Source organism: Mchenga conophoros, linkage group LG1, assembly GCF_057382185.1.
Source record: "Mchenga conophoros isolate Kocher_MC1m ecotype Shallow Benthic linkage group LG1, M_conophoros_male_GT1.1, whole genome shotgun sequence".
In the NCBI taxonomy this organism is placed as follows: domain Eukaryota; kingdom Metazoa; phylum Chordata; class Actinopteri; order Cichliformes; family Cichlidae; genus Mchenga; species Mchenga conophoros.
In genome coordinates, this window is record NC_140526.1 from 27,905,154 (window position 1) to 27,927,060 (window position 21,907).

General features: G+C 38.5%; 1 pseudogene across 1 annotated transcript; it reads right to left on the reverse strand.

Annotated features, from left to right (window-relative positions):
- Positions 1–1,277: 1,277 nt before the first annotated feature.
- On the reverse strand, positions 1,278–19,444 carry LOC146583511 (uncharacterized; annotated as a pseudogene). The gene is made up of 20 exons (XR_014893676.1): positions 19,054–19,444; positions 17,887–18,142; positions 16,965–17,148; positions 16,571–16,883; positions 16,352–16,475; positions 16,098–16,240; positions 15,864–15,926; positions 15,646–15,769; positions 15,397–15,539; positions 15,130–15,261; positions 14,999–15,014; positions 9,147–9,370; positions 6,679–6,919; positions 4,334–4,517; positions 3,931–4,219; positions 3,711–3,834; positions 3,452–3,594; positions 3,135–3,278; positions 2,864–3,016; positions 1,278–2,765 (listed from the first exon to the last, which is right to left on the reverse strand). The product of XR_014893676.1 is annotated as an uncharacterized LOC146583511 (transcript).
- Positions 19,445–21,907: the final 2,463 nt, after the last annotated feature.

Here is a 21,907-nt window from a genome sequence, read left to right on the forward strand (position 1 = left end):
CATCCAAAAGGACTTTTCTGTTATGTGTGCATGGATTCTTGAAAGCGCTGGAAACCGTTCGCTGCTAAAAGGCAAGCCGCAGCCAATATCTACTTGCCACAGAGATTTAGGTAAGATCTGTGGTTAAAACGGGAATTCTTTTTTTTCACATTTCTACCTGAAATACACATTCAAGAAATTTGACTGTAAATTTGACTGTTACTGTGAACCTTGTACAAACTTCGAAACTAAAATTATCCTTGCATTATGTGCGACAACAATTGTAGTAATTATTTCCTCCAAACCATCAATGTATCTTTTAAACCCCAATCCTACAAAACTGCTCAAAGACGTCTTACCATTAATTAAAGCTTCAATCTTAAATATGATCAGCCATTCTCTATTCTGTACCACAGGTCTTCAGGCTGACAGTAGTTAAACCATTACTTTATTTGAGCACTTAAAGCGCTTTATATAACTTGTGTCATTCACCCATTCATGCAAACACTTTTTTCTACGCAAGTGCTTTCTATCTAACATTCACACACATTCATACTCCAATGGATGCATCAAAGAGCAACTTGGGGCTAGTATCTTGGCCAAGGATATTTGGCATGCAGGAATCAAACCACCAACCTTTTGATCAGTAGATGACCTGCTGAGCTACAGCCACCCCACAAAGACCTCAATCACCTTTAATTTCTTGCTTTTAAATTCAGACAAAACTGAGGTTATTGTACCCAGCCCTAAAAACATGTTATCTAACTAGATGCTTATTGTGGATAGTATTTACCCTAATCTCCACATGCCACGTTCTCAGTAAGAAAATTTAAAATGGTCTAATTCATGGACACTGGCTGTATTCAGAGTATTTTATAACCACCTTTGTAGACCTCAACCTGACAATAAGATTATTGTGTTATTAAAAGAAACAGGGGAGCAGTAGAGGTTTTTGTGTGTTTTTATTCAGTCCTTTAATTGGAATTTTGTGCTGTCAGCGTTAATCTCGTTAATGCCATAACCACATTAACGCGGCAAATCTCCGTTAGTGAGTTAGCGCGGATCGCCTCGTGGGTGGGGCTGCAGGGCGTCACCAGGTTAGTGTGGTTAGCTCGTTAACGCATTAGTGCCATGCAGCCCCACGCACGGGGTGAGCCGTGCTAACTCGCTAACGGAAAATTGCTGCATTAATGCAGTTATGGCGTTAACCTCATTTTAACAAGATTAACGCTGACAGCACTATTGGAATTATACTGACTATACATACGTTGTTATGTGACGGCTGTGTGCAGGCAGGAGAAGGACCCAAAGTGCAGACTCCGGAGACAGAAAGTAACTCAAAACAGCTTTAATGCTGAACTCAAAAAGGTAACAAAAACTAAGAATACAAAATACACCAACACAGCAAGATGACGGTAGATCGCAACAATGACAAACTGAAACACAGGGCTTAAATACATAGAGGGAGCAATCAGGGAATGGACAACAGGAGGGAAACACAGCTGCGGCAAATCAGAACTGACGAGACAAGGAAGCGTAAACTGAACTCACTGAGATAAGACAGAGACCTTCAAAGTAAAACAGGAAACACATAACACAGACTGAACAAAAGACACAGACTCACATGCAGGCACTACAACAGAGGGAACAGAGACGTGGGACCAGGGCAGACACAGACACTGACTGGACACGGGGATATAGCGGACAGGGGAGACAGCAACTAAGGGTTACACAGGGACAAACCATAAGACATAACTCTAACAAAAACCCAAAGACTAGAAATTATAAATAACATAATAAACTCAAAAACCCTGGGTCAACGACCCAGGCATCCTAACATACATAAGGTAGGATAAAAATACATTTATTTTAATTTTATTAATATATAAGATGAAATGTGCTTTGAACATATTTGGCCAAAAGGCACTATGTTTCAGTAAGTGCAAGCAGTATGTACAAGCGAGGAAGATAAAAACTGGACAAAGAGTAGGATGATATGGCATTGGTAATAATAAATGAGAAAAGTTCAAGTATGGTATGATGAAAACTAGGAGTTACATTCACTGAAACATTATGAAAACAGTACTTGGACTGAACTCATCAGGAGGAACAGCCTAAAGGCTGATTTAAAGATGCCTAATAACACAACAAGATGAAGCAATTTTACACATAAACTTCATACATTTAAATTCTCTGTAGCTTACTAAAACAGTTGCTGGTATTGTCATACTGTACAGAAGAAATGTTTGCAAAAACAGGAATAAAATTGATTAAATAGAATAAAATAACAATGCCGAATTAAAAAAAAACCCCATAAATATTAATTTGTCTTAAACTCAAAATATAAGCTCTTGGTGACGTGTGTAAACTTACTCATATGTTAAGACCAGATAGAAGTTATTAATTCTGACTTGGCTAAACATTTTATCATGAAGTAATATCCTGGATTGTGTGTGGTAAAAGCTTTACTGTTGGCGCCTGCTGTGGTGCAGGAAGGTAATATCGTAGCTGCTTCCAGAAGGAGGAGGAAGTCAGCATGGAGCTTATGCCCTTCCAGGTGACGCAGTTCCCAGCCTTACTAAGAAGCTGTAAAGCCTCTGGAAAGGAATCCGATTTTGAAGCCATTGATGTCTCAGTGGTGATGAAAACCAAGCGAGTCTGCCGCTCCACTAGGGCTTCGTGGATCGCACTCAGCAGGCCAGATTCTGGATCAGGGTCTGGAGAGACGGGAACCAAAACTACCGCCCGGCTCTGCTCTACGCAGTCTAGCACAGCGTCTGCGATTGCTGCAAACAACCAGATTTCAGAATGCAAATCAATTCATGAATTTCTATCTTTATTTATGTAAGTAAATGTTCTGCAAAGGATCCTTCTCAATCCATACCTTTCCCTGGTAAGATGTCACGATCATAAAGACAGAGACTGTAACCAAATTTATCTTCCAAAACACTCTCCAGCCATCTTTTGTCGCTAGGATTTAATCCTCCAGCCGCGTCGCATTTGTAACACATTAAAAAGGCATCATAGCATTTTCCATCTGAGCAAAGGACAATAAACTCCGTCACTGTTGTTGCTTTGTCTGCAGCCCACACAAAAAGCACAAATGCTTAAACATGTGTTGTCAGGTAAAAAGAAACAAAAAGCATTTCTCTCACCTGAAATGCCACCAGACCACTTAAGAGTGTCTCTTAGGAAAAGAGTGATGTCAATCTTAAACTTCACATAGATAACTACAGTCACAAATGTCACCACAACAATGATGACAAAGCAGACACCAAGAGACGTGTACGAACGGGAAGCTGCAGGGAAATAATGGGGAGGTTAAAATGATCAAATATCAGCTACTTAACTCTTATTTAATTGTAATAACGTGAAAGATGCCTTTTCAATCTGTCCTAATCATGCTTATATATAATATAACTTATATTTTAAATTGTTTAAAAAAAATACTCAAATGTTCAGCTGGCCATACCTTTTTGTTTTAGAGTGATAGTGACTAAGCTTGTTTGGTAGCCAGATTGCAGTTTACAGGTATAATTTTTTGACAGATCGTCCTCTGACACTTTTCTGAAGATTAGAGATGTTCTCATTCTGATTTCCTCTGTGCTGATGACCCTGAGAAGAGAAGGAAATGACTGAGGCAGATCTAAACGCAGAATTCATATCTGAGCTGATGTGACTACATATAACATCAGTGTGACCCACAGAGGACCTGTGTGTGAAATATTTACCGTGTATCATTATAGAAAACTGGTAGACTAGTGTCTGTATCCACAAATGAACTTCCACTTAACCAAAACAAGTCATCCATTTTTGACATCATAACTGCTTTACAATCAATCACCACTGTTGAACCTAGAAAAAGCAGAGTTAACACAGGTTGTTATAAACGATTAACATTTAAGCTTTAGCCAAGAGTGTGAAGGTGTATGAATATAGACAATAACTCACCTAAATCTACCTCAAATACCTGCTTGTTCTCTGGTGAAATTATCACTGCTTTCTTAGTTATTTCTGTGGAAATAAAAAAAACCTTTTGAAAAGCACATATTAAAATCATTCAAAATAAATATCTGCAAAATGTGTTTTTCTTACTGTTTGGTTGGACATCAAGTTTCACCGTAGAGGTCATGTTATATATTTGACCATCATACAGGTAAGACCGGGTGCAGGTATAGTTGCCACTGTCCTCTTTTTTCACACTTGGGAAGTTACCGTCTTTTGGTGATGACCCGCCCTCCTACAACATATAAGCTCGATTTTTAAGTAGTCAGCTGTCAAATTTGGAAAAACATTAAAACCCTGTAACAATACTTTACAGTTTGATCTCATTCACATAATCTGCTCTGTTTACCTTGTGCCATGTGATGCCGCTTCTGGTGATATTCAGGGTGTTAAAGGGAAAAACAATTTCAGGGCAATACAACTTGCAGAGCTCCTCTGTGTAACATTCTTTAGAGATCTGGTTCATTTGCTCAGAGTCTCTGGACTGTGCTGTGTAAACTTTGAGGCTTATCCAGGACTGTTTGCTGGAATTCCTACCAAGGAAAGAAAACTGTAACATGAAATTTTAACTTTCATTCTGAGCAACAAGCAAAACAAACAAACAAACAAAAAACAATTAATTTGAAAGTAAGAAAAGATTTAAAGGATAATTTTAAAAATGATGTTCATCTACTAAGTGTGGTATTTGTCCATCAGGATTTATTATTAGCTGAGAAAGTTTTGTGCTGCAAACAGTGAAATGAAACTAACATATCTGGCATTCTGTATAAAAATCCCTCTCAGCTTCGCCTTCAGTAATCCATTCCTTTAACGCTGGATTACTGAGAGGCTCTTCTCTGACCCACAGAAACCCGATGACCTGTGATACACTCGTGATTTTATGTATCTTTGTCTTATTTTATTTTATTTTATTTTACCTTATTTATTTTACTCACAACAAAACTCAGAAAACACAACCAATATTTTGAGTGAGAGCTACCATTTCAGGAAAATTGAATTTGATGACATGTCTCAACAAAATTGAGAGAGCCGATAAAAGGCTGAAAATGAATTGTTTCTAGTGTTACATCTGCAATTTTCAGAAGAATGTCCCTCCTAAAAATGCAGAGACGTATCATCGTCTACATAATATCATCAAACATTTCTAAGAATGTGAAGGAATCTCTGTGTGCCAGGGACAAGGACGAAAATCAAGATTGAAAATGAATTAACCATGGAACCGACTACATGGGCTCCACTAATGCAGGTTAAAGCAACACCGTGCAGAGAAGAACATAATCGAGAGCCGCCACAATCTTCTTTCACTCAAAGCTCTTTTTCAATGCACTGGGACAAAGTGAAAAACTGTTATTTGGTCAGATGAAACAAAAGTTGAAAGTCTTTTTGGCAGAATATGATTGCAACATCCTACCACCATTTCAGTTTTAACAAATGAATAAATGTTTTCTATGTTCTACTTTGAATAAAATATAGCTTTATCCCAGCTTTTTTGGAAATCCGGTTGTGCATTTTTCTGAGCTTTCTGAATTGGATCGTCACAGCTCTGGGGAAGAAGTTGTCTCTCAATCTGGTGGTGCATTTTATTATGCTGGTGTAGCTGCAGGACGAAAGACTGGTGCTGCTCCTCCAGGGGAGATGTACAGTCTCTTTGCTGCTGGATGAGTCAAAGCATGCAAAGAGACTGTTCAAGGTGTCGGGGAGAGCTGGATGATGACTGGCCTGTTGGTTACTGTGTTTACAGCCTGTTATGCTCCTGATGCATCTGCACATATATTGTGGGTTGCTGTTTTTTTAAGATCTCTTCAATACGCTGTTTGTACCATAACTTTGCTTGCTGGATTTGTTTTTTTCAGTTCCTTCCCATCCCTGTTATAAGCCAGCCTGTTACCTGACCTGTAGGTAGCATCTCGAGCTTTGCAGATCAGAGGTTTTTAGGTTGGGATCAGCTGCACAGAGATTTGGTCTGACCTGCCTAAGTGTGGAACTGCCACTGCCTTGTATGCACCTGAGATGTTACAGTAAACCTGGAATACTATTGTCTCTTGTTTGGAAGTTTATCAATTTGGAAGTTTGGAAACACTGCTTTTAGTTCCACATAGTTGAAATCACGAGCCACAATCACAGCCGCCTTCGGAGTTGCATTCATGTGCCTGTTGATCAGGCAGTACAGATCCTCCAGTGCTAATTTAGCATTAGCCCACCATTGAATATAGGCAGCTACGATCAGGATGGAGCAGAACTCCCTAACCTATTTGAATGGTCTGCATCTTACTGCCAGATGTTCTAGGTCAGGATAGCAGCATGTACCAAACAACCCACCTTCCATTTTCATGCTCTCTGGGTCTGCTCAGTGTGTATTTTGAGGCTAATCTACTTGCTGGAATTCCTGTCAGTGTTATCACAGAGATATTCAGAACCTAAAGCTAATTCCATCCTTTAAATACAGTCTGCACTTTGTAATTTCACATCCATGAACTTGCTGACACACAGCAGTAGCAGAGGAAACACAGTTTCCTGAAATACTGCTACTGCTTTAAAAACTGTGAATGAGATATCTGCTGCAAACAAATCACTGCCGGAATGACTCATAGATTAAAAATGCACGTGCTTAAGAAAATACACTGAAATATGAAAGTTTAACATATGATAAGTAAGGTCAGTTATGTTATTACTGTAGGAGTGCTTGTATCTTACTTGAGAGAGCATGAGTAGTTTCCCTCATTTTTCTCAGAGGCACTGAGAATCACAAGGATTCCCTGTTGAACCATCACCCCCATCTGCCTGTGCTCAGCTGCAGGCGTGTTGTTGTGTAGATGCATCCCCTGCTTGGTGAAACTTCTCCAGAGTGTTTCATTATGATCACACTCCTTGAAGAACTCTGCCACAATTTCCCCTTCCTTGACACGTATTTCTTTGGGACTCTGGGGACAGACACCTGCAAAGTGAAATAATTTCAGCGTGTCATTGATTAAAATTATAACATGAACTAGCTCAAGGGCTGCTTGAACAAAATGTTTGAGTATATCAGACAGAAATCTGGCTGATTTAAAACTTTTTTTTAAAGTCCCGGGGAACATGTGCTTCCTGCCTATCGATAAAGCTTGCACGTAAACTCATTGCTCTGTCTCACTATCAGCCAACATATCAACAGACATTATGAACAAAATGAACAACATGATTTAGAGATTTAGTTTTGCTGTGCAGTTTATTGGCTATGCTTTAGTGAATCGTTTACAGTCTAGGTCAGGGGTCCCCCAACCTGTCCTGCAGGTTTTAGATCTCACTCTGGGTCTACACACCTGAATCAAATGATTAGTTCATTACCAGGCCTCTAGAGAACTGCAAGACATGTTGAGGAGATCATTTAGCCATTTGAATCAGCTGTGTTGGATCACGTACACATCTAAAACTGAAGGGCACCGGCCCTCGAGGGGCATCTGGTCTAGGTGTTGATCCTAGTCCTCTGCAGAGCCTGAACGATTGATGACATTTTTTACTCTGAGCAAAAACTGAGTAAATATTACTTTGAATGAGCCCAGTGTTCACACTCTAACATGTTCTACTAGAAAACATGTTTCAACGTGTTTTTTGTCATTATATAGCTTAACAGATTTTGTTGTTTAATTAACTGTAATTGCAGCGATACCATAGAGAAGCATCAGTCACTCATATATATTAGTAAATGTTATCACTTTCATTTATAAAATGATATTAGTCACAAAGGCAAACCTTGACTTAAACCGCTGTTTTATGTATGTACGTGCATGCTCTTTTTTAGTGGTTACAGGGCACTACAACATAATCATGCTTGCTATGAGTCTGAAATTTGAAGATGAAAGTTGATCTATGCCAGATAAGAACCCTCCAACCATAACTGGCAGTGTCACGGAGAATGCAATGACACGTGCAATAAAATAGTCAAACATCTTGCAGCTGACGGAACTGAGCATGGAGCAAGAAAATAAAGTAATTAGCAAGCCAGTGATGCAAAACACATTCAAATGCTTATTTCTTAGATAGGGTGTGATACTGGTGTACTATACTCTGCTTCTTCTATCTGTTATATCGATATTAAGATTATTATTATTTAGATAAAATATATTTTGCATTTTCCCCTCTATGTCTATTTTTCTAAGCACAGTAATTAGGTTACTACTTAATGCTTAATAATGAAAACAACAGCTAAATGAAGAATAATGTGTTGTCACAGGGAAACATTGGAGTTTGTGGCTTAAGAAATACTTACATTTGCTTCTAAATCTTCCAGCTGCAAAGATAAACTGTCACACATTAAATTATCACAAATCAATGAATCAGTTATTCTAAAACCGATTATTTTGTAACATTTGAAAATATGCTTTTCCATAGGTATAGTTTTTGTTTTTTTGGTTTTTTTGCACACAAATAACTAAGAAAGCAGTGATAATTTCACCAAAGAACAACCAGTTATTTGAGGTAGATTTAGGTGGGTTATTGTCTATATTCGTACACCTAAAGCTTAAATTTTAATGGGTATTCAGATCGGTGTAAACATTGCTTTTTAAGCTCAACGGTGGTGATTGATTGTGAAGCAGCTATGCTGTCAGACTTTGATCACTTTTTCTAGTTAAGAGGAAATTAATTTGTGGAGACAGATACCAGTCTGCCAGTTGTTTTTATAATGATACATAGTAAATATTTCACACACAGGTCCTCTTTGGGACTTTGGTCAAACTGATGTTATATGTGGCCACAATCAGCACAGGTCTGCTTCTAGATCTGTCTCAGTCCTTTCCTTCTCTTGTCAGGGACAGCACTGCAGAGGATCAAATTCAAGGACAACAACATCTCTAATCTTCAGAAGGTGTCAGAGGACGATCTGTCAAAAAGTTATATCCGTAAACTGTAATCTGACCTATAAACGAGTTTTGTAAATAAAACTAACCTTATTGGCTCATTATTTATGACTTTGTAATTAAAACTGTCGCAAGTTTATCAGGATTAGGTCAGACTGATATGAAAGCCATCTGTTAGTTTATTACAGTTAAGTAAGAGTAAGGCGCTAATATTTGATCGTTTTAGTTTCTCTGCTGTGTTACACGTAATTTCTATCTCATTACATAATTAGCATATTATATCCTCGTGTCCCGAGGGAATGACAATTAGCGATATTGGTCTCTTACCTGATAAAAATGTGATGAAGATCAACGACAGGATCATCGCGGTATCCTTCGGCAGAGCACTCCAAGCCCTCATTATCTGCGTCGAAAACAGCGGATGATGCAATTCTGCTGTACTCCAGATGTGAATTAACCAAACCAAAAATGCGCAATGATGAAAAGAAGGGAGGGAGGTAAAAAGAAACTGAAGGAAAAGCCCCAAGTTGCGGGTGCAACAGCCCCGCGAGCTTCACTGCTTTTATGATGTATGATATCTTTTCACCACAAGTGTTGCTGCGTCCCCTAAAGCCGTTTACACCAAACTACAAGAAACTGCAAGAACGCAAGTCTACCATGTGCCTTTTCCCATAGCCTTTATGTCATTGCGAAAGCTAGGACGATGTTTTTTTCACACCATTTCAGGTAGGTGGTAACCGCTGTGACATGAATCTCATGGTGTGAACCCCCCAACTGTTTCTTTCAACTAGCAGTTATGTGTTTATGTACTGTTCTCACACACGCACACTGGAAAAATAGCATAACTCTTTTCATCAGCACCGTGGACAACAATTGCAGTCACAGGTCAGTGGAGTGGACACATCTAAGCTTATGCTCTAACCGCACATCATCGTTTTCAACTAATCTGCCAAAGGCCCCAAAACACATTTAGTGACACAAAGAAAACTGTGATCTTTACAAGGAAAGAACAAAAGAGGAAAACCCGTTAACCACAGCTCCTCACAGACTGACTGTATGGGGTCACATTTACAAACAAGCATACTCATTTATTCAACGATCATTTCCAGTGTATTAGTTTCTAATGACACACATAGCATTTCCGTATGAGCGCATATTTTCAGCGCATTATTTAGCATTAGTCATGTTTAAATCCTTCGCAAAAACACAGAAAACTACTCACCTGCAACAGTTTCATCTTTCAGTCCTTGCGCTCAGCAAAGTCAACGACAGCACCACTCAGATCCAAAGCCCCGGTGGGTTCTTCTTCCCCATGTTAGCGCCACTTTATTGATTTTCTTCGCGATATATAATTTAAAACGATACACATGCCTGACAACACCCCCCAAAACAAAACAAAACAAAACAAAACAATTATTGCACAGTTTGCGGGCATGTTGCATAGATGGCTGGGAACAAGGTCAGGAAGTATATGCAATTTATTTCCCAGCATACCCCTCTGCAATCAAAAGTTTCACAACAGGTTCCTGTTATAACCAGTGGAGTTAAAATAACAGCTAAAAGTTTATAAAAAGGATTAGAATTTGGTTTATGACTTAGAACTATGACTTACACATATAATGGAGCTTTTATGTGTCCAATTATGAATATAACAATCCAATAGAGGAAGAGCCTCTTTGACAGTTTTTTGAGTGGGCCTCTCCCATTTCTTGCCCACTGGGTATTGCCCCAGATGTTCCATGTGATGTTACACCTTTCCATTTGGGGACATTTTAACAGAGCTGACTAAGTTCACTTAGACAAGGCACACTTGATGCAACAGTTTTACCAGACTTGCAGGTACACCCCATGAGGAATTTCCTTGATCGGCTCAAATTTCCAATGGTTACCCAGAGTTTTCTTTTATTTGAAATTCTGATTCTGAATAGTGCTGTAGAAAAAATCCTGTTATTGCAACTACATTACTCAGTGTATTTATACTTACAGGCTGGTGTGATTTGCTCTCAGGCAGAGGGAGAAGCAGAGAGCTGTTGGGAACTAGTCCATCCTGTTTAGCCTAGTGTACATCATCTGAACATGAGTTTGACTGTATTGTTTAATTACTCAGTTTTTTCACACTTTTAGTTTACTTACTAATTAGTCTAATTACCTGTAGAATTACCTGATAGTTTCCTCCCCTTATTAAAGGGTTTAGTAATCAACTTCAGTGTTTAATGTGACTTTTGTTTAATGCACTGTGTTGTGTGCCAGTGTTAAGTGGAGATGAAACAATATTCCTGATCTACAGAGACAAGATGAAGATCTGACTACCGACCGGCTGCCCAGGTAGAGATACTGTCATTCTTTGTGTTGGAGTACCATCTTAATGCTTGTTTAAAATATATATTTGCATTTTTTTGTACAGCAAAATGTGGATAATTCACCTTCTTAATGGGATTGTAATGTGTCTGAATCCAGTTACCTTGACCTTTAGTCCTTATTTTTATTGTAATGGGTTCCCCCCCCCCCCCCCCTTTTTTTTTTAGAAACCCCTGCCATAGCTAACCTTCATGTACCACAACACCGAATATAAAATAAAAATCCTTTCTTGCAACTCGGACTCCTGGATGTCAATGGTGCAATCCTGGGTTAAAATGGCTTATTGGTGTGTGGAGGGCAGATGGCTAGAATCCTTCAAGCTTATAGGAAGGCAACAACGGCTCAAATTACCTCCTGTTAACCAAGTTATGCAGAAGAGCATCTCTGTATCCACAACATGTTGAACCACACCAACTCCCACTTCTGAAGCATTTGAGTTTCCTTTTTTACTCTTACAGAGTATGTTTAACGGCACTGTTTTGTACTGTGTCTTTAATCGGTTGCAGGGAAGGTTGGAAATGACAGCATTTTTCTTGATGTTGTACATGAGACTAAATGCGATAATCAGCATATCTGAGAGGGTTTGTGTGGAAGAAATTAATGCCCATGAGCTTGAACAATTATAGCTATAAACAGATAAACAATCATTAGATTAATTTAAACACTGTCAATGTGAAGTCATCATTACACAAGAACAGCATTCTGCCCTTTATATGATCTTCTAAGGTTTATTTGCATTCATCCAGTGACTTAATGCCACCTTGTGGTCCCATTTGACTATTAAAAAAACGGGACGTTAGTGTGGTAAGTTTTGCAGATGATTTGCAAAAGTTGCATTGTTTGCGAAACAGAGTTCATTTCAATATAAATGCCCATTCTGCTAAGAGCCATGCAGTATGAAGCAAGGTTGCAGAATAAGAGATGATATTCTGCTGCGTGTAACTCACCAACAGAACAAGCGCACTATGCTAGTTGTAATCAGAAAATCACATACACATAGACAGGAATAAATAAATGATTGTTTATTTATTTTTAAATAAATAAATAGACCATACGTCAAAAACATTAAACGTAGGCCTGCAGTTGCAGTCTGGAAGAGAGAATCGTTATAAATGGAAACACACTTCAGCAACGACAGCAAACCATGCAACAATAATTTATCGTGTTCTGCAGCATTCTTACACACTTACATCCCTTACAGCCCCCTTACAGTTATTGTTTTCACTTTTGCTTTTGAACTTTGTGTTTTGCTTTATTGGAATTACCGCTTTCAGCCAAATAACAGTTTTCAGTTCCATTCAGCCCCGTATGTCTGCATTTTTGTCCTCCACACACATTCTGCAGCCTCATGACTTGTGGAGATTATGTTATGGTATGTTACCTGGTGCCATTGTCAGTGCAACCAGGTAACTAGTCTTTACTGATGATGTGACTGCTGATACAAAGTAGCAGGATGAGCTGTCCAGTGTGCATGTTTATACTCTCTGCACAGATTCATCCAAATCCTGAAAAATTACGGCCATTTGTTTTTCTTTTGATTCTCATATTAAAAGTGGTCTTTGATGCTCTCTAAATTTTGCATGTATAATAAGAAATGTTTAGATACTGTAAGTTGCTGGCAAGTAGTAAAATGTATTGATTGGCCAATATGTATGACCCCCCCCCCCACCAGATTACTGAATGTGTGTTTCATGCAGTGCAGTTGATACCAAGTAGTTGATGAAAGACAACACTGCAAGTGGGATTGAGTTTAGTAACAGAGCTGTCCCAGGTTACTGGTGGAAGTATTGGTATTTTTGGTATAATGGTATGGTGTTGCACACTGTTGTGGCAAATCCACTTAGCCCGAAAAATGGATCGGACATCAGTTATAGAAACGATAGTCTTTATATAGGACTTCAAAAAAAGGGTGTACAACACATAAAGTAACTGACATCAGAGCAACATATAATGGCTTCCTGAAAACTTTTCTTTTCCTAGCTAAACATGAGTAACTTCCATCTCTATGAAGTATCTAATGAAAATACGTATTAAATGCTCTTTTTGACAGAAAATTTAATCTATAATTAACAGCTCTCACTAAACATGTGGCTAGCAATTAAATCATTTACAAAATAATCAAAATGCTGTTATGAAACAATAAACTGCAATAAAGTTACAACACACACCCAGTCCCTCTCCGCAAGTCTTAGTTTGTCTCACCTGAAGTGAGCAGAGCAGGAGAGAGTCCAGATATCAACATCAATGAGATATGTTACATTGTACATGTTACATTGGCAGATGGTGAAGGGCATAAAGTTTGGTCACAGAGTTTATCATCTTTAATAACAAAAATGTATAAATACAAAGAAACACGAACATGAAATTAGACATCCAGTAAGATGCCACACAGAGATTATTTTTGGGGGGTTCCACATACAGAGGAGAGACATTTACTGTGACAATAATAAATGGATAAACAAATTGGCTGGGAATCAACACATCTTTATTCTCTACAAAATCTGATTTTATTGATTAATTTGTTACTCCTACTGCAGTTGTGCTCATCAGTAAAAACACACTAGGTAGGTCAGTGTATAGGTAAATCTTTCCATTATTAAAGAGTCACACCAGGACTTGTATAATGAACTCCATAAACCCAAGAACGAATATCAATGGATATTAGTGTTGCTGTAAAACCACCACTATTTTTTTCCCTTTTCTACAATTGCTTCTCCTGATGTATGTTGTATTTTGAGTCTTAAGGCACAGTGGTTGATGTCATCAGAGCCTGAAGACAACCATCACAGTTTTATGTTTTATAAAAAAGAAAATAATAAAAATACACCTACACAAATATAATAAGCTAAAGAAACATTTATATCATTCCTAAGACTCGATGATTGCTTTTTTTGCTTGTTTGTTTTACTTCTCCTTTAAATAACGATGTACCCGTAATAACATTCACTACAAAATAAAATAAAATAAAAAATCGATTATGATAAAAATCTTCGTTTCAAGCTTAATCCTTACTCTTAGATAAGGAAATTAATCATACCAGTGTCATAACCTAAGGAGTAGAAAGGCTAATAAAGTAAAATATGATATCAACTATTAAAAAATTACAAATGACTGCACATAAAGTAAGCTGAGTCAATATGTTTGATAAGCCGCCATAACATGAACATTATTAACAGTTGCAAAACTGACCAGTTATTTACCTCCAGGAGCGTTCGTGCATAATAATGCATGAAAATGACTTCAGAGCAATACAAGCTTCAACCTTTTTGCTCTTTACGATGCAATAAATTAAAGCAAGTAAGTCATGTTAAATACATGACAGAATTAGAGTTGAGCAACTTCCAGGGTTAATATACCACATTAAACATTTTCTGGAAACATTGTGACATTTTCCTTAGTAAAGGGAAATGCAGCTTTGAGGCTGTCACATGAGTGGATGTCTGCAGATGCATTGCACACATACTCACGCAATGTGTGAGTATGTGTGCTGTCCATAAACATTATATGAGCTGGTACAGGCCCATATATCACAAAGAGAGACATATGTTTAATTTTTTTTTGTTGCTAGGCGGATGCCTGGCACCTGGCAATGTTCAGGTGTCTAAAATAAACTCTGAATGTACCTCTACCTGTATACTCATATTAAATCTCTGGGTGCTCTCTGTGGGACGGGCAGGTAATGACGAAGCTTCTTTCAGAAGGAGGAGGAGTGCAACATGGAGCCATTTCAGGTGACACAACCTCGCAGAGCTGTAAGTCCCTGGTGATGAACCTGTACTCAAGGCCTCCTGCTGTTTCTGTTTAGAAGCGAGTCTTCAAACGATGCAGTTTCCCTGTCTTAGCATGACAAAGAAAAACAAACAATCACACTGAAGTTCACTTCAGTAAAATGCTATTGTTAAAATGACAAAAAAATATGAATCTGTAACACATGTTTAAAATAGTATCCCACCTGGGGCTCTGTGGTAGAAGCCAAGATTTTTTTGCAGCCAAAGAATGATGTTAAACATAGTATAAATAGCTACTGGTAATACCACCAACACAGCGAGAAAAATGCATAAACCCATGGCGAGATGTGAAACAGCTGTAGGGAGTAATGGAGAGTAATCAGAACATTAACAACACACTAAGACACTTTTATTTGGTCAGAATGACGGTGACACCCTTTATTGTAAAACAAACAAAAAATACCGATTATTCTGAGTTTACTGATTCATACCTTTTTGCTTTAGGGTGATGGTGACACAGCTTGTTTGGTAGTCAGATTGCAGTTTACAGGTATAATTGTTTGACAGATCCTCCTCTGACACTTGTCTGAAGACTAGAGATGCTGTCAAGTTGATTTCCTCTGTGCTGTTGACCCTGAAAATGAGATGAACATCATCGAGGCAGCTCTAAAAGCAGAATTCAAAGCTGTGACAGATACAAAACATATCAGTTATATAGAAACTGTGTGTGAAATATTTACCATGTATAATTATAGAAAACGGGCAGAGTGCTATTTGTCTCCACAAATGAATCGCCGCTTAACCAGAACAAGTCATCAATGTCTGAAGACGTGACTGCTTTACAATCAATCACCACTGTAGAGTCTAGAAAAGCAGAGTTTACACAGATTTTATAACTGATTAACATTAAAGCTTTAGCCAAGAGTGTGAAAGTATGTGGATGTAGACAATAACTCACCTAAATCTACCTCAAATTCTTGTTTGTTCTTTGGTAAAATGATCACTGGCGGTATAAACGGTTCTATTAAAGAAGAACAAACATTAAAAAAAATCTAAAACCTTTCAGAAAGAACAAATAAAGTGTTTGAAAATAAAATGTTACAAAATTTGTTTTTATTACCACTTGGCTGTACATCAAGTTTCATCTACATATTTATTCATAAAAAGACTCAAAGTGTTCAACTGGCCATACCGTTTTGCTTTAGGGTGATGGTGACAAAGCTTGTTTCATAGTCAGATTGCAGTTTACAGGTATAATTGTTTGACAGATCCTCCTCTGACACTTGTCTGAAGACTAGAGATGCTGTCATGCTGATTTCCTCTGTGCTGTTGACCCTGAAACGGAGATGAACAAGATGATTGAGGCAGCTCTAAAAGCAGAATTCATAGTTGTGACGGATACATAAAGCATACCAGTTACATATAATCTGTGTGTGAAATATTTACCATGTATAATTATAGAAAACGGGCAGAGTGCTATTTGTCTCCACAAATGAATCGCCGCTTAACCAGAACAAGTCATCAGTGTCCGAAGACGTTACTGCTTTACAATCAATCACCACTGTTGAATCTAGAAAAAGCAGAGTTAACACAGATTTTATTAATGATTAACATTAAAGCTTTAGACAAGAGTGTGAAGGTGTATGACTATAGACAATAACTCACCTAAATCTACATCAAATTCTTGGCTGTTCTCTGGTGAAATTATCACTGCTTTCTTAGTTATTTCTGCACAAATTTTTAAAAAAAAAAGAAAAGAAAAAAGGCTGATATTTTGAAAAACACATATTAAAGTCTTTGAAAATAAAAATTTACAGAATGTGTTTTGCTTACCGCTTGGTTGGACATCAAGTTTCACCATAGAGGTCATGTTATATATTTGACCATCATACAGGTAAGACCAGGTGCAGGTATAGATGCCACTGTCCTCTTTTTTCACACTCGAGAAGTAGCCGTCTTTTGGAGATGGCTCGCCCTCCTACAACATAGCACATATGTTGTATATGGAAAAACAGTAAAACACTGCTTTGATCTCATTCACATAATCTGCTCTGTTTACCTTGTGACATGTAGTGCTGTTTCTGGTGATATTCCAGGTATCAAAGAGAATATTTTCATCATGGCAATATAAAGTGCAGGACTTATCTGTGTAACATGTTTTAGAGTCCTGGATCATTTTTCCAGACTCTTTGGACTCCACTGTGTATACTCTGAGGTTGATCCAGGAACGCCTGCTGGAATTACTGTCGAGAAAATAAAAAATATATAAAGTGTTTCATTTCTTTCTCTTTTTGAATCCATCAGTTCAATGTTGGATTTGTGCGATTCTTTAGTGATCCTCGCCATGCTGGTCATGTCCAGTGAAAACATACACATCTTTGACTCTCCACCTGCTCTATTGTTGCCAGCTCCACAGTCTCCAAAGCAAGCATCATAGCAGGCCTCACTCCTATCTTGTAAAACCTTCCCCTTCACTCTTGCTGTTCTCCTTCTGTCACACATCACCTGACACTAGTCTCCACCCGCTCCACCCTTCCTGTGCTCTCTCCTTTCCCTCTCTTGTGCATTGTCTATAGCTCTGAATTGTTAACTCCAGTTATTTAAACTCATCCAAGTTCATGACCTCAACTCCCTGCATCTTTGCTTTGCAGATGTTAGCATTTACGACGACAACCTAGCATCCTCAGGTGTGCTTTTGGATTCTTCTAACCTCAGATGATTGTCACATAGATGTTTCACACCATAATGCAACCTGGTTCAGGACAAAGATAAAAATCGCTTTTCTGGTGCCGAAGGATGTTCAATAACAAGCTTTCAAAAATAACCACAAGATAAAAGTTGCTCTGGTATCCTGTAGTGTAGGAAATAGTACTTTATATCAGTGTGGGCACGACATCTATTCATAAATGAGGCCTGTGGCTTTGGTTGATGTCAGTCTTAGATAATTAAACCGTTAATGTGGGAATTGTATTAAATTTTACCGAAAAGAGAAGGAGTAATTCCCCTGATGGTTTACTGAAGCTCTGAGAATGACAAGGATTCTTCCATGAACCAGCACACCCATCTGCCTCTGCTCAGCTGATGTTGACATGTTGAAGAGTTTCATTTCATCCACGGTGTGACTGGTCCAGAACACCTCAGCATCTCCATCACTGTACCCTCTGTAAGAAGGGCACTGCAGTACCGCCATCTCACCTGACTTGACATGTACTTCCTGGAAACTCAGTGGGCACACACCTGTCAATGACATTAGTAATGACATGAAAAAAAGCACCGTTGTAGACTAAAAGGATCAAATTTGTCCGATTAATTTAACTCCGGCTTCGCAGTGCAGTCACTACCAGTATTCTACTTTTAGCATGAGCTGATGTCACAGATATCTTTAAATGCCACATAACCACAGAGTGCAGGCAGCACAGCTAACAAACACATCATAAAGCAGGTGCAGACTCATCCTTGTGAATGTACAACTAACCGTTATCCTGTGCACTTTTCTGTTTCACTGTTCTTCTTTTCATTTTTTTTGTTCATCACCAGAGGGATAAGCCCCTTTTGATGTCATATGAGCATCACTGTGATTTGGTGGAGAAACATAAGGAAGGTTCTTACTAGCAGGTAGACACAGGCTACAGCTTCATTGCAGCTTAGTTTTACATGGTAGAGCTTAGCTAGCCACAAACGAAGCCAAGTCATTTTATGCTAGATATATTTGAACTCGTCTCCCTCTAGTGGAAGCAGGAACATATTCATTATAGGTTTTGAAGGAATAAAGAAAGTCATTTTAATATCTGCCCTGTTTTTCTTTTTATTTAATTCTTTTTTGTGTTCAGTGAGTGTTATGTCTACTGCATTTTAGAGATATCTGTTGAACCAATCAGTTTAATCTTCAGTTCAGTATGTTGGTGTACAGTTCTGTACCACTGTCTTCCAAATGATTCCAGTGCTTATATTCAGGCAAAATTATTAATTGTCCTTTTAAAGCTAGGTGGTAAAGTACACAGTAAACCTTAGCTGAGCTATTAAACCATCAAGTATGTGACCTCCTGTGCTGGAATTCTAGCTATATGGCTGGCCTATTAAAGGAACAGATTTATATACCCTTTGCTTAAGTTCACTTCACCTATAAAATGTGAAGGTCTAAATCTTACCTGGCCAGAATAACAAAAGGACCAGAAGTATTTTTCCCTTCATATCGTCAGTCTGAGGAACACCTATGAAGACACATAGAGAAAGTGAAACTTTTCACTTCCCCAAGAAAGAAATAGTGACAAACATATCCACCCGAGGAAAAAAAAAAACATAATCACGAGTGAAAATGAGATCCTCGAGGGTAAAACTCAGGGGCGTGCACAAATAAGAGATCGCAGGCGCGAGAGTGCCTACTGTGAGCTTGGCACTGTCAGGTGTCTGCCTGGGAGCAGAATGCTTCGCGCGAATCAACTGAGCCTTGTGGAGGGCGAGGCCTAAAGGAAGAGGTCCTAATGTGGTTGGTCACTTTGGTGGCCATTTCAGGTCAGTTCCTTTAATCCTGTCACACCCCGGCTGCAACAAAAACCTGTTTTAAACCGTATTTGTGCACCTTTTATGAAAATACAATTTGCAGAATTCATTATCAACAGTTATTATTTGCGGTGTAGCAGTGGATATACCGACAATTGTCCCTATGGTGAATGATTTGTGTGTCTGTGCGCGTGCACGCGCGCGCGCGCGCGTGTTTTGTTCGAAACGTTAGACAGAGATATGATTCCACCCACATATCTCTTTGTTTGTAAGCACAGCTTGCCCGGATTGTGTGTTGTTTGTTTGTGTGTGTGTGTGTGTGTGTGTGTGAGAGAGAGAGAGAGAGAGAGAGAGAGAGAGAGCTTTACTTGGGACAAAGTGGCCATAAAGGGCTTTAGAACATGTGCAGCACCTAATATGTGTGAAGTGCAGAGTCCTGTAGGTAATTCTTTTTCTTTCTTTTTCTTTCTTTTTTTTTTTGCAGTGTTTGTGATTTGATAAGCTTTAGAACTAAGACATCAGCTTTCATATCCTTTTACTTTCAGGATGTGAAAGTGACCTCTGCAGTAACATCCCTGCTTCTGCCAACTGGTTTTTGGTGGTTTTTTCCTTCGAAAACCAAAAGAATATGAAAATACCATCACAAGTAAGAGCAATAAATTCAGATAAGGATGCCTTTCAAATCATCTGTGATTAACAAATCACTAAAGATACAAAAAAAAAAATTATGCTTAGATGGGAACACTTAGAAATAAGCTGGGTGGGAGATTGGGACAATAAGCAAACAAAAGCTACATCTCAGGGCTCAGTTACCTTGTGAAATATTAAAGTTCACGATAGCACAGTTAGAAAAGGACTGACTTGTTTGGCAGGCTTGCAAAGAGAAAGCCTGTTCTCTCTAAGAAGAGCATGGCAACATGGCTTAGATTTAGAAAAACTGCATCTGAACAAACCACAAGATGTCTGGAGCAATGTCCCTTGCACAGGCAGGACCATAGTAGAGATGCTTGGCGTAACCAAATGCAGCATATCAGGATAAACCTGGAATAGTTCTTTCATAGCTGAGCACTCAAAGAGCTTTATACAGCATTCCCCATTCACCTATTCTCAAAGAAGCACCTTTTCTGATATATATATATATATATATATATATATATATATATATATATATATATATATCTGTCGATCGATCGATGGATATATAAAAATAAAACCACAAACACACACACATTTTTATGTAAAGTAGATAAAGGTGTTATATATATACACGAAGGGAAGATGCTGCAGCTCTCTCTTGGGCTGTACAGGACCCTCACCATGGTAGTACAACTCCGGTTGTAAGATTATTAAACTCGGTAAAATGAATAAGTATTTGTCAGTCCAGGCAGGGTTAAACCGACAGTTTTCATTGTCAATTTTGCGCTTTTGGAGTGAGAAAGACATGCTGTTGTCGCATCATATATTACGATGATTGTTTAATATGTTTACATCACGGTGCATTGTGGGTTAAATATTGCTAGGCTACTAGGAGTGTTGCATTCACAGTCTACACTACGCTGTAGGAATTTTTAATTTAAAAAAAAAATTAATTAATGAATTAATTTTTTGCGTTTTCTCTGTGTTTCTGCCAGGACCACAGGCAGGGCCAGTTGCTTCTGGGCCGCATTTGGCCCGCGGGCCGCCATTTGAATAGGCTTGCTGTACAGCATACACTATGCTGTTAAGTTTCTGTTTAGGAAAACTCATAAATCACATGACAGGGTGGGGCTAAGTTTCACAATGAGTTCACCTGAAACCTTGGCTGATTGTGACCTACACTCGTTCTCACATCTTGGCTTGTGTGATTAGGTAGAGGTTCATTAGGTGGACCTTTGTCCCTCTTGGTGGGTTACTCCCATAGAGCTTAAATCTGGGACTCTCCACCATTTCACTTTAGTACTGAAGAAGCTTCTCAGATGAGAGGTGAAAAGTCTTTAAACAACTTAAAGAAGTCCAGACGCTTTTCTTTCCAAGCTCCTTATACCATGTTTGTATATATTTTTGCATGCTTTTATTTTGAAAGGATTTTTATGTCCTACCCCATCTTAATCAAAGAAATCATCACATGTGCTCACTCTTTGTAAAAGATGGGAGGTGATGGCAGCATGTGCAGAAGTGGCACAAGAATGAAGACAGCAGAGCTTCAACAGGAGCAACAGGATTGACAGGTCAGACCAGATGGATGGGGACTTGTCCTGGAATTGTATGTGGAACTGGTGTCAGATGTGGTGGAGGACTTGGACCCAGTGGCTCGTGCTATGCTCACACTCCTGGCTCCACAAAATTACCAACACAGCTTAAAATGAGAGCACTTGATTTTTCCGAGCTGACTCCAATAATTACTTCTTCCAAACCATCAACATGTCTATTAAACCCCATCCCTACAAGACTGCTCAAAGAAGTCATAGCATTAATTAATGGTATAACTCTTTTTAAAAATTTGATCAATTTATCTCTGTTAAC